Source organism: Monomorium pharaonis, chromosome 11, assembly GCF_013373865.1.
Source record: "Monomorium pharaonis isolate MP-MQ-018 chromosome 11, ASM1337386v2, whole genome shotgun sequence".
Taxonomy (NCBI): Eukaryota; Metazoa; Arthropoda; class Insecta; order Hymenoptera; family Formicidae; genus Monomorium; species Monomorium pharaonis.
This window is the reverse complement of record NC_050477.1, coordinates 8311246-8325376: the sequence shown is the minus strand read 5'-3', so window position 1 is coordinate 8325376 and position 14131 is coordinate 8311246. Positions and strand designations below refer to the sequence as shown.

Sequence of the window (14131 nt, the reverse complement as noted above, 5' to 3'; positions counted from 1 at the left end):
TTTTGCGCACTTTTTAAATTTATGTAGACTACCCTTATGTAGAGCACCCTCGAATAGATTAAAGTTAGCCTATTTTGGTAAGATCTAGAGTAATTTGGAGTAATTTCTACATTTTTAAACCATCAACCGGGATTTTAATTCGGAAACGTTCAAAGTGCGGAGAGAATATCTGGAGCTTATGTAAGATCTCCGAATTTCGAACTTTGAGAACATTCACCTTAGGAATTTACATACTCTTCGTATTTTCGTATAAGATCACATTGAATCGAATCTCCGTATTCTCATATCGCTATATCCTATTTTCAGGTAACAATATTTTCACGTATGTCTGTTTAACTTTTAATTGATCAATTTGTCTTGGAAATGCCAAAAAAATTAACTGTAATAATAAAATTATGTTTGTTACGCTGTACCAGACCATTTAGTAGATTAGTGCAAAGGTTTTGTTTCTTTATTGAGTTTACTTTTTTTCTGTTTTCTTCATTGTTTTTTGTACATACGCTTAAAGCCTTTTTATCTACAAATAAATGTAATATCGTGCTATTGTTATTATTGCATAAAACTTTCAATTCGTGTATTTAAAAATGTTTTGAATGTTTCGTACAATTACGTACTATTTTCTTTAAATTCAACTTTTAATTATTGTTTTTGTCTATACTATAAAAATAAAGCAGTTTATTTAGCCAGATTTAATGCATAAAATTATTTGTAACTTGCAGCGAATTGAAGATTTGAAGTAAACTTTTCTTAAACAAAAATACTGAAATGCTTATAATTTTTAAATAAAGTTCACGAGTAATTGAAAAAGACATTAAATCTCAATAAATTTTATCAATTTTTGTTAAGCTCTTGATCCCATCGGAGTCTATGTGAAATCAAGTTAAAAAGAGTTCCTTAAAATTACAATATATATGAGAAAAGTGATTTTAATCACATTACTTTTTATACGACTTTACATTTTACGTTTACTGTCAGTTATTCGTGTCTTTTTTATGCCACAGGCGTAAAAAAGAATCCCGTAGTCTCCGCTAAGGATCAAGCGGGAAACGTCAGACGTAAACGTCCGCGTCGCGCGCGCGAGAGAATCCCGTCAGCGACGCGGAGGAATTTAAAGTTCGTTCGTGAAATTCCAGCATCTTCGCGCCGGAGTACGCGCCAGATACGAGCACCCTCGAATTTAAGGATGCTCGAACAACTGTTGCGTGCATCCTTCGCAGCTTCTTCCGCGTCGTCTCATCTTCCGCACGACTGTTCGCGCAGCATGCGTCGCGGCGCATCGTGCCTCGCCGCGCCGCGCCGCGCTGCTCCGCTTCGCTCTGCCCTGCTCCGGAATATGCGCGGCGGGCTCGCGTGTGCGAGAGGTCGCCGCGAGCGGACGGGACGCCCGACGTCGCGACGCACGGCGTCGCGGCAACGGATGCCGAGCGCCGCGCCGTCAGTTTGCGTCTGTCTAGGGTCGCGACGTCCTCGTCTCTACGTATAGCACTGAGATCGCGCCTCGCCGCCGCTTCGTGTACGCGATCGAACACCGACAACCGACGACGTCACCGTCGACGACGACGACGACGACGACGACGACGACGTCCCGACGAGGGACATCAGCAGGTGTAAACGCTCCGATCGCGATCGATAGATTAAAACCACGTGACTAATTGTCACGTACATCCTTCCTTCCCGGCGATCGACTGGTCTGGGGGAAGTTTGAAGGAATCCTCGGGTGTTCCGGGGTGACCTGAGAATTCTCAGAATTCTCCTAGGATCCTTGAGAGTCCTTGGAGAAGTTTGCGAGATAAGTCGAGGGACTTTGCTAACACTCCGGAACCAACTCGGCGCGTCTGAGATATCTCGCGAAAGTTTAAGGAGACATAAGAAAGCTTGCAGATTTTTTCGATAAGTTTACGAGATGGCGAATTAGTTTGTAAAAAGCTTGGAAGTCGCAAGTTTTTTGAGAAGGTAGATCTCGAAATTTTTAGACGTGTGGAGCAGTTGGGAAGTGTTTGGGACATTATCAAGGACCACTGAAAACTCTGCTAAGTTTTCAAGAATCTCCAGTTGTCTTGCACCCAGGATCGAAAATTCTTCAGCAATCTGGGCAAATTTCTACAAAAGATTTAATACTATTTCAGTTTCAGCTTTTGAGGCTTGTGTTCTAAGGTTACTGAATAACTTTTTGCATCGCGTACATTTTTGGTCACGTGGCCGGAAAGTTTCAAAACTTTCGAGAATCCATCCTGAAAATGTGCATTGCGTTTTAAAAGAGAGGACTTTTTCAGTTCATCGCTATTTTTATAAGATTTAAAAGAGAACTGTCTAATCAAGAAGTAAAATTAATTAAAAATGAGATCGATAAAGAGTTAATTTGTTTGGTATTTCGAGCGTATATCTGTATATTATCGAGAACTTTCTACAATATCACCATCACAAATTCTCAGCTGACGAGTATGTCTCTAGGATTCTAAATCTTTACCAGAGGATATTTTCACTCCTCGCGGTTCGAGGACCTTCAAGTGAAAGGACTTGACGTTTAAAGAGACTCTGGTTATCCTGCCCCGTCATGACTTTGAAGAGTTCTGTTTGAATAGTCCTGAATACAGTAAGAACGACATAAGTGGAATTATCGAAGATCAATAAGGCCTTGAAGTTGATCGATTTGCAACCCGATATTTTTGAAGAATCGGTGAATTCAATTCAGCGACTCGAAGGGATAGAGGGTAGATGGATCTATTTTGATACCTGACAGATTTGTTCTCATCACGACAGTAATTTCGGTGAGTAATTTTTAATTGCATTTACTTAGAATACGAATGGTGGTAAACGATTATCAGATTGTTGTATATAATATTTAAATTTTTTTCTGTTATATTATGGCACAGTCTACGATTTTTTTAATTAAAAATTAAAATGTGTATTGATAGAGAAATAAAGATATCTATGTAATAATAGAAACGTTAATATATTAATGTATTTGTATATTATGTTATATAAATTACATTTTTTATACAAAAATATAGCTATCTATTACATGCGATTAAAGAAACAATTACTTAGTCGGTTACACAATTTATATATATATATATATATATATATATATATATATATATAGATGTGAAAGCATAAAGAATTTTAACGTTTTGTGAATATCTAACAAAAATTTAAATTCTAAAATTTAAACATTTTAAATATAAAAAAATATAGAAATATTTTTATTAATCCAGGAGCAATTTAAATTTGAACACATAAAATCCGCACGCATTTACGAATTCATGGAATTTTTATCGTATAATTTATTACACACACCCTGCTACATACCCTCGAATATATACCGCCTGGTATTGTCACTTGCTTCGAGCGACATAGTTTTACATAGTAATAACATAAATATTCAAATATCCACAAATATAAATATTCGAAAAACCGGATTAATAAAATAAATATCCGAGTAAAATGCAAAACGAACACTGAAAATATTCGTAGATATTTAGCCATTCTAAAAATTACGATTATATATATAAAGCTGGCCAGAGAGACACGGGCGCCAAAGTGTAAAAGAGAAGTTGAATATTTCGAAAGATCAAAACATTTGTTCGTTGACTCGAACGAATTTCACAAATGCACAAAATTTGAATGCATTTACAGATTAGCGAGCTTTAATCGCGTCATTTATTACCACGTGCCACGTTAGATCCTTGGAAGTGTATATCCCGCTGTATTGCCCCGTATTTGTATCAAGTAACGAGTTAGATTACTGTTGGGTGAACTTCACAACTTAATTCTCTTTCGCGTCGCACAGCAGCTGCGAATATCAGTCTACGCGATTGCTCGCGAGCTTACACGCCTCACTCGCAAAATCTCCAGCTCCGGATGAGCTCCGGCGCGACTCACAAAACTTGGCACTAAACTCCCGCATTACCCTTGTCGTTCGCTCTCGCAGACTAGACGACGGGACACACTCGCGCTGCACTGCACTAAAACTCGCTGCCGGAAAATTCGTTATCAATTTCTGCTTATCGGGACGTGCCGTCGCTTCCCGAATAAGGACCCGTTCATTCACTCGGACGAACCCTGAGAGCGTGCGCGGGGATTAACTTGAAATCAGCGCCGCGGCGTGTACTGATTACGAACAATCGTAATTAAATTCTTTCCACGCTAATGACTGCTGGCACTTGAGCTCCGTGCAAATGATATTTAAATTAGCACGCGTCCCGTATACTAATCAAAGCCGAACCTCACCTCGCGCCACGGACGTGCCCTCTTTCCGTCGGATTATTAATTAATATCGCATTACGATCGCATCAACTTTGCGTGATTTATCTGAGAAAAATTGGATGCCCAGCAAAATCGTTTGAATAATAATCTCGATAACCTTGTTTTCACAGAAAATTATTACTGTCATTACGTTTATAACGATTTATAACGATTTTTTATCGATCCTGTAAATTTTAACAAACATTAAAAATAAAAACACTTTTTTTATAGCAAGAAATCGGTGAAAATTCTAAAATTAGCAATTAATTAGCAATTCCGATTATCAAGTTTTGATAATCAGATAAACGGTTTATAGAACATGTAAAATTGAGTTACTTTAAATTGATTTTTATATTAAGTTATTAATTTACAAAATATTAATAATCTCAGTTATATATTTTTTAAATATTCCATATAACAAATATCTTAAAATGTTTTATTCAAATAATTATTTCAAAATTACAAATTCGAGAAATGTATTGTTCAGAATCGCGAAAGTATTTCAGTCTATATTGGATTCATCTGCGATCGCTTGCGTCAAGATGGAAGCAATATTTCACGCGGTTTATTAGAAGTATGTTTACGAAACGAGGATAAGTGGCTTTTTCGTTAAACAATCACGATTGTTTACACAAGGTCTCGCATGCATTGCGGTTCTCTCGCTAAAATAACCGCTTGGCAGTATCTACATACAAAAATTTTTCAGAGTCTAAAAAAAATAATCGCGAAACTGATGTTAACCAAAAGCTTTCCTTCATGCAAGAGCAAAAATTTTGGGAAAAAATCAATAATAATTGTTTTTTCGAGAAAAATCAGAGATATTAAAAACCTACTATCTGTATTTACAATGTTTTTTTTTCAGATATATAAAATTACATTAGTAGAAGTTAAACATAATTTAAATTTGGCAAACTACTGATCTCTTTCTCCCTTTCTTAGATTGAATATCAATTAAATATCATGTACATTTTCATATTTTTAACACTAAGCATTTTGATTAACTTAAATCTCAAATTAAAATTCTGATACCAAATCAATCTATAATATTAAATACAATATAAGAGAATAATTATCAATATTATTTTTAAATAAAAACTTGATGACTTTGTTAAAAAAATTTCGTTTTAAATATATAGATTGAAAAATACTTCTGGAATTTATACTACTCACGTACTATTTAAAGTTAATCAAAATTATTGTATACTGAATAAATTATTTTGTTATCAAAAATCAAAAATTGGTTTAAAATTAAATTTTTAAAAATTTTTGATTCTTTTCTTTTCTTTTCTCTTTTTTAAAATTTAAAATATAAATAAAAAATATAGTAAACGTAATTTAAACAAATCATTTTTTAATAAATGTAAATGCAGATAAAATTAAAACGCCGATGTTGGCAAATCAATACTTTTTTTCATAGAATTGAGTTTTCAAAGCTTTTTGATCACTGATTTTGATTATTATCAGTACTGTTTAATTGATGATAATCGACGAGTATAAAAATAGCTTTATTCGCACTTGTAGTGATTTTGTATCATCGACTTGTAAATTTTGTTATGTCATTAATACCTTTTTACGGAAATATGTCAATATAAGCTCAGTATTCAAAACGCGTTAACAAAGATCCATAGGTATGTCTGTCGAATATCAATAGATAGTTTCAAAGCATATTTCAACACGATTGGTTAATCACGCGTATAGAATTTTATCAGAACACTGTGAATATAAAGCCTATGAATTTCGATACACAATTGGTTTTTATTATTGACATTTACATAACTGCTTTCTAAATTTAGATCTAAAATACCGTTAACCTTATTTTAACAATTATTTTATCAATAAATTAGTACAAAATGCAGTATATTTGTGAAAAGATTAAGTTAAAGAATAATATTGCAGAAATTCAATTAAGATTATTTTTATTTCTTAACATGGACATTTTATGTAATGTACACACACACACACACACACACACACATATATATACACATGCGTTCTGATTACTCACATTTTAGCTAATTCTTATAAAATGTTTTTATAACGTTAAACATGAATTATTTTATACTCAATGAAACAGTGATACAGTGTCAAGATGTAATGTGCAGTGTGCAGATACAATGTAAATAATTCTGAAAGAGCATCGTATGTTTCCTAAAATACTCAAGCTATGTATACTGTATACAGTATAACATTCGCGTGTAATATTAAATATAAACTAAAACAACAAATTTCTACAGGCAAGACAAAATGCTACAACATAGTCCGAATGGCGGCAAAAGCAGCTGCATTCCAGCTGCGCAGAAGTGCATCCCGAATGCAGCCGGTCGGCTGCGCAACATTCCGCAATAGCTGCGGTCATTTTGAACATGCCGGGTTAGCCAGGAATGTTAATAGAAAATACTCGGTGTCTCCAGACTTTAATTATGAGGCGCGAATGGTGATCGCAAGGGAGTCAGACCGGAATAAAGGGGTGAAAACGGGTTGGCGGAAGAAAGGAGGAGTAGAAGCCTCCATTCCCGTGAAGTCTCAAATTACACAGAGGGTGAAAATCGTGCCGCTTGTTCGACGGAAGCGTCGTATTTACAACGAAGAAAGTGTCGAGAATTGGCAAGATCTTGGTCTGTTCGCGAGATATTGGAAGAAAACGGCAAACTCGAAGGAATCTTGAACGCCATAAAGAAAATACATCGCGTGCGGAAGGACACGGAAAGTGAGACTTAGATGGAAGAGAGAAAAATGTACAAAAGATCAAAATGAGTCGTGGAAAAGATCGTAAAAAAATTGAGAAAGAGATAATCAGAAGTTGAAAAGTTAGAAAACCAGAGCAAAATGACCATCATAGTGGAGCGTCTCGGGTTCTGTTTGTCTCTTCCCTTCGCGCGACTTTGCATCGGGTCGATTTTCAAGGTTGATCTTAGAAACGAGCCGTCGGTGCCGCAACGTTAAATCCGCGATTAAAATGCATTGCGTAAAATCAGAAGGACGGCCTGTGCTCGCCGTGCAGGAACGAAACGGCGAGTAAATTACATAGCGCCGTCAATCCGACTCGGATTTCTCCAAAGCCCCGGGTTCACGCGAGACGGAGCAAAGCGGAATAAGGGGAAGTAGAATGGCGCGAGGCTCAACGAAGCAAGTTGAGCAAGGAATAGAAGGACGCGCGACGTCCCAAGAAGAGATGAGGTTAAAACCTGAGAAACTGGACTAAGAAAAATAAGGAGAGCAAAGCGCGATAGTATTACGAAACGAAGTAAACTGAAGCGAGGTAATGTAAAGAAACGAAGCAATGCAAAGCAAACGCGGAGTATAGTGGAGTGAAAATAGAGTAAAATAGAGTAAAATAAAGTGTATAGAGAGCGAAAAGGTGGAGAGATCCGGTGCATGAACAAAGTAAACTGGAGGGCTGAAGAGAGGCGGAGTGAGGAAAGCAAAGCATAAAGCAAAGTAAAGCGCGGTGAAATAATGCAAAGCAAAATAGAATGTAACAATACAAAAATGTAACCGAGTAGAATAAAATAGAACAATATAAAGCAATGTGAAGTTGTAGAATAAATCGAAGCTGATAAGCTGTAGAAGATCGTTCAAAAAGCGAGGAGAGAATTGGAAACAATGTTACAGAAGTGTAACGCAAAATAAGAATAACTAACATTATATTACATTATTATTTCATTAATTTTGGCGCGTTGGTATCGAAAATGTTTGGTTAGAAATTTTAATACTGGATTAATCGAATAAAGAATTTTGGGAAAGAATAAGCCCTAGTTTCGATATCGATTATCTATAAATCATATAATCCACAAATAGTATTATAAAAATTTATAACAGCGATATATATGATGAAACACAGAGTACACATTCGGGGCGTATAGATTAAATGCGCGTGCGTTATCTGACGGAACATATTTATGCGTTGGTAATTGTTTAACGCACTTTTCGGATATAATCGAAGCGATTTATATTATTTAGACAAACATAAAGATGCCGTTCCGTAATACCGATAATATTCGCATACCTGGCGAGGAAAGGGTGGAAAGCGAAATGGTGACAATGAAAATTCGTTATCCGTTGTAAAATGAAATTTACGCGCCGGGTGCGATACAATGGATCATCTCGATCCAAACGTATCGCTTTTTGCAGTCGCGAGCCGAGGGTTCGACAATTCCGTTCACAAGCTGCGTGTGAAAGATGTGCCGCGCGGATTTATCCGCGAGCGAGTCGCCACAAAAGCGGCCCCTTTCGCCGCTCTCGCGTTTACGTGCCAAAATGCGTCATGAAAATACGCTCCCAGCTGCTACCGTGTTCGATTGAGTTCAAAAGGATCCAAAGATTTAACGGTTTTGCGATCCTGGACCACGGGACGCGACGGTCCGAGTTTGTAAAGATGCGGCGGATCCAAAAGCTTCAGATATTTAAGTATCTGTAAAGCGATGTAACACAGAGATATTCCAGGGTAAATCGCTGCAAGGAGCACCCTTTCCTTCGTCTCGCTTTGATGCACGTATATAGCGAAGTGAGTTCGATACACTTGCAGTTGCAAATATTACGAAGCAATTCTAAGGATCTAAAGGGATAAAGATCTAAGGGAAGACATCGATTAAACGTAGATCTTGCAATTTATTCTTGCATCTTAAAAAATCTATAGAATCTGAATATTTATTGTTTTAAAAATTTCAGCCTTTGAAAATTTAAACTAGAAAAGACGTTCTTGATTCCACAGTTCGTGACAGACCTAGTAAATATTTAAGGATTAAGTAAGTAAGCTTTGAAATTCAAAGTGTCAGATTTACGAGCGCAGTGACGCAAGTCTTTAAATGCTTTTGCTGGAAAGGTGAAGCGTCAAGATTCTTCAAACTTTGTATTAAGGATCTTCAAATATTTAAATTTTTATATACGTTCCTTTTTCAAATATTTTATCTACGGTAAACTATATTGATCTACATTTCGTGATAAGTGTGTGATGTATCGGATGAGATTATGAGACTCCCTTAAATATTTTAACTTTGATCATCGATTACAAATATTACAATCGGGATTTATCGCTCTTATTATCATCGAATTAAAAGTAGAGAAATTTATTTTTAGAAATTTTTTTAAAAGAAATTGAAGAAACGAAAATTTTTTAAAGATTATGCCTGTCTGACTCGTGAAAATTATTTCGTACATTCTTTCTGACATTACTTTAAACTCTGATTGTTAAGTCCATGTATTTTCAGGAATCCCTACGGGATTCACAAACCGTAACTTCGTTGTATCGAATACACAATGGAATATTTTAAATAAAATATTAATGAATACAAAAAAAAAACTCATACGACTGGCATGCAAGTACGGTGCCCCGACGTAAGGACGAGAGTCTCTATTGTTTGCATTTCCACGTATGTACGGCTCCTTGGAAAACCGGTCCATAATTTTAACGTTTTTGTGTACCTTCGTCTCTGTCTCTCTCTGCCTCTCCCTCTCTTTTTCTCTCTCCCTCCGCACTCTCTGTTCTCTCTTTCTGTTCCTTTATCATCCGAGAACGGGATGAAAGCTCCGACCGCATGAAAGCGCGCCTTTTTGCCCCGGGAAATAAAAATTACCATGTCAGACATAAACCGCTCCGTCTCTCGCTTTTTTCCCACCACCCCTTGCGGACTTTCTTCCACCCCCGTCGTCTCATCACATCCCACCATTCGCGCCACTTCGTGAGAGAACAAAGCCGCGATGGATAGGACTGATGCACTTTATTAGCGTACCCAATTTTCATTCAAAGATACTGAAAGATAGTATTTTTATCAAGAATTTGTCAGAAATTCATAATTTTTTTCGAAATTTAAACAAACTTCCGAATCTTCCTTCATGTAAAATATGCGAAAAACGTCGTGCCGAATTATTTTCTACAAACAGATCCTACAAAAGTTCTAACTAACATTAAATTTACTCTATATACTTATAATATTTACAAAAATTTGAAATATTTACTAATTATTCTATATCTCATTTGTTTTCGTATTCAAATAAACTTGTGGAATAAGCAACGATTATGTTCGAATGAATTCGAAATTAGTTTGTGATTAAATTCAATTTCTACTCAAGTACTTTTGCGAGATTAAACCATTCCTCTGTTTTTTATATCTTAATTTACCCTTTCTTTATTTAATTTTCCCGTTTACAGTACCCGATTACCTGAAATTAGCAGTTTTCTTTTTTTTAATAAGAAAAAGAACCATCTGCGTCTTCTCTTTACCGGCTTTTATCTTTTTTAATGAAGAGCTACGTCGACTTCGAAGTCGTTCAAGAAGGAATCGAATTCCGACGACGACAAGCGGAGAAATCGGCGGAAGCTTAAAAGCTGTCATTCGCCGGTGCGGTTGCAACGGAGTGCAAGAAGTGCAACGTCGGCTGCATCTCGTCTCGCATTTACACCGACAAGGAGGATATTCTCTCTCAGTTCGCTAGCAATCGAGTATTCCAAGGAGTTAAATAATTGCTAACTCCCGTGGAAACTTTCCTACAGGCAGATCGGGCACGTGAAAGATCGTGGATCAATGACATGGAAAATAGAGAAGATCAAAAGAATTTCGAAAAGACACAAGAGCTAAAGAAAATGGAAAATACTGCAAACATAAGGATCTTTTTTTAGAAACTTTAGATCTTAAAGGATGCGGAAAATTCCACTTTGGAAAATTGACTAATCTAAAAAGTACCTAAAAATAGAGAAAGTATGGAAGCGCGAAACTTCTGGGAAGGGAAGACACGAAGACTCAAAGTTTCGCGACGAGAAAAAAAACGAATAAAATTGAAATGTTACAAAGTGATATATGAAACGTGTGGCGAGATAAGAAAAGCATGCAGAATTTTAGAAAATGGAGAAATAGATATGGAAATTAATAAATTATAAAATTAAATTGTAAACGTACCCGGAAAGAAAAAGTATAAAAATAAAAAAAAATTTAGAAGAATAAAAATATTCAGAGATCACAGGAAAAGAAAGTATGACAAAACAGACGTCGAGACGATATTGATTATGGCGCGTGCGTGATGTCGATATAATTCTATAGATGCACGTGCGCACGCACACGTGTACACGCAAAACGCATTACGATGCCTCAGACGGTTGGACAGTTATTGGTACTTAGAAGAAGAGCATCGGAGAACCATAAACTTAGACGATCGGAAGTAACAGGGATGGTTTAGAGGCTGCACGGGGGCTACGGGGAGTTCGGGGAGGAGACGTCCCCGATTCGCGTGCAGGATGCATCTGCATTTAAAGTGGTTGCGCTTGCCAGATACTCCGCTGCGAAATCACATGATGCGTGATTTCTATTGTTTCCTTCCCAGGCTTTCTTTTCCCTTCGGATCGACGGCGTTCCGATATCACGCCAGGCAACATCAGATTCTTGGCTTTCATTGGGATCCAGGATTTCTTCCCCCGACTCCGCGGATCGCGGATTTAGACTTCTATCCGTCGCGAATATCCCGTGATGCAAATTTATGAGGTATCTCAAGGTCCAGACTTTAAGATTCAGGATTTCCAGAATTTTAGAACAATCTAGAATCTTATACATGGATCTAGTGGAATCAAGCACTTTTACGATTCAGACTCTCGTTCAGCATTTGGTGATATTTTAAATTAAAAGAAGCCAGCATTATTTAATTCCTTACCACGAAAAAAATATATCTTAAATCAGCTGAAGAACGAAGACTTATTGGCAAGAAAAGCGAGTAAAATTTTAAGCAAATAATGTGGATCAAGTTTATACTCGCTTTAATAAATTTTTTATTTTCTGCCAGAGTTATTTTTATAGAAAATTAATTCTACCAGCGTACAAAACATTTTAAAATATTTTGCAAAAACATGTGAATATGCATTCAAAATTATTGGCGTGTATTTTTCATTTAAAAATAGGCTATATAATAATGCATTTTATTTATTTTTAGCGTGGTTTAATATTTAAAAGTCGATATAAAGCGAGGTCGACGCGATTCCGTTTTATATTAAAATCTGATTCAGTTCGATTCGTTTCTGACTGTGTGCGCTGCCTTTTAACTCCGAAATAATATGTCTGCGAGCTATGGACATTTCGATCGGGCGCGGGGATCGTGCAAGAGACCGCTCTTTCATGAACGGGGAAAAAGACGGCCGGCGGCGATTAAGCTCGAACGCGTAGCTCTCGAAACCGGATACGAAACGAGACCGAGAACGTATCGATGCCCTAAAGTACACCGTGATACGCGCGTACACGCGTATGTGAATATAGGGCGAGAGGGAAAAATTATCATCATCCTGCGAAAACAGAGCTCATTCGCTCGTTCGCTCGTTCGCTCGCTCGCAGATTCTGCGCGCACGAGATAACTATGCAAATACGCTTCCTCGCTGGCTCGTACTGAGGGCTGACAACGACAAAACCCAAAATTCTGACTCCGACGGCGCTAAAGAGAGAGAATAAAGGTAATTCGGAGACCGAGGGCTTCGGGGACAAGAGCCGAGAAGATTGAAAAAAAAGGCTGGCTCTATCGCGCGATATTATACGGAAAGCTCGTAAGTGGAAAAAACGTTGAACAAACGGTAAAGCTTTCAATGAAAATTTAATAGTTAATTGCTAATTGTTAATTGTTAGCGTTTTTCTGGTTTTCAGATTTAACAGAATAAAGTTGGAAGAATGAAATCAAATGAAAAAAATTTATATCGCAGGTCTAATTGAGTTACAGAAGCAGGTTAAAAATCGTTCACGTACACACAACAAAATGTTCAATCATTTAAATCTTTTAAAAATATATGTTTTGGAACGGAGCAGTTTGATAAGAATTTGTTTTTATCCTTTTATAGAGAGAGCTAATTTAATTAGAAAAATTAGCTAGTAGAAAGATGGCCGTACGATTTGTCAGTAAGAACCGACTTGGATATCGGATTCCCATATTTATTTTTATCTCGCTTTCCAAAGAACCAGGATTTTTTATACATATCTCAAAATATCCTTGCCCGAGTTAAAGATCATTCACATCGTCTTGAGTGAAGTTCGATACTTTCAGGTGACTCTGCCGTGTCGATTCCTGACGTTGCTAAACGGACGGATTTCGAGTCTTTGTCGCGGTCAGAGAACGAGGGGTGAGAAGTGAATTCCGTTGCGCGGAATCGCAGGGACGGCGGATTCTGTACGCGCGGAATATGATAAATCGCGCTATAAAGCATATCCCGGGGGAGGGAAGTGGCGCATCCGCGCGCACCTTGTTGCTCAGCCGATGACGCATGGCGTCGCGACACCATCGCGTTTCCAGATTCGCGCATCATTTGTCAGCGGCCGAGCGACACAAAAAATTCAAAGTCCATTCTTTCTTACGTTCCCACTATCTGCTCGCGATCGTCGATCATTCGCCAACAATGTCGCTGACCGACGCGTGCCGGAAGTCTCCGATCCGAGTCCCTTCCTTCTCCTCATTTTTTTTCGCTTTTTTTTTATCGTCGCAACCAGAGCAACATTTCTCACACGGTGATCGAGCGCGGAGAGGATTTATACCGCGAATTGAAAGAATCCTGGTTTGCCGGTACTTCTTAGAACACGCCTCGATATTCCCGGCTTCTTCGACTTTTATTTGCGTGCTTAGGAATTTAAAGATAAATGGATGATATGCTTGGAATTGTGTGCGTGTTCGTTGAAAATTGTCCTTTTAGAAATTTCAGAATTTTCAGAATTTACAGATCTATAGAATGTAACATTTTATCTCTGGATCGTAGAATACGGGATGAGCATAATACTCGCCCGTAATCTCTACGATATAAAGTTGACTTTAGATAGAAGGGAGAGATTCAATATTTTTATGTAATAATATCAATAATGTGTAAAAAATATTATATTAATATGAACATAAGTTTAATTCTGTTGAATGGGCATAAAGTATTGATGGTTTTTCA

The 14131-nt window shown here is 37.2% G+C and overlaps 1 protein-coding gene across 1 annotated transcript in view; it reads left to right on the top strand.

Annotated features, from left to right (window-relative positions):
* Positions 1 to 1409: 1409 nt before the first annotated feature.
* The window catches only part of LOC105840029, a 172609-nt gene continuing 159887 nt past the window's right edge, over positions 1410 to 14131 (top strand). Inside the window, exon 1 of the mRNA XM_036294057.1 lies at positions 1410 to 2768. The gene's annotated coding sequence lies outside the window, so the exon portion shown is untranslated. The remainder of the gene's footprint in view (positions 2769 to 14131) is intronic.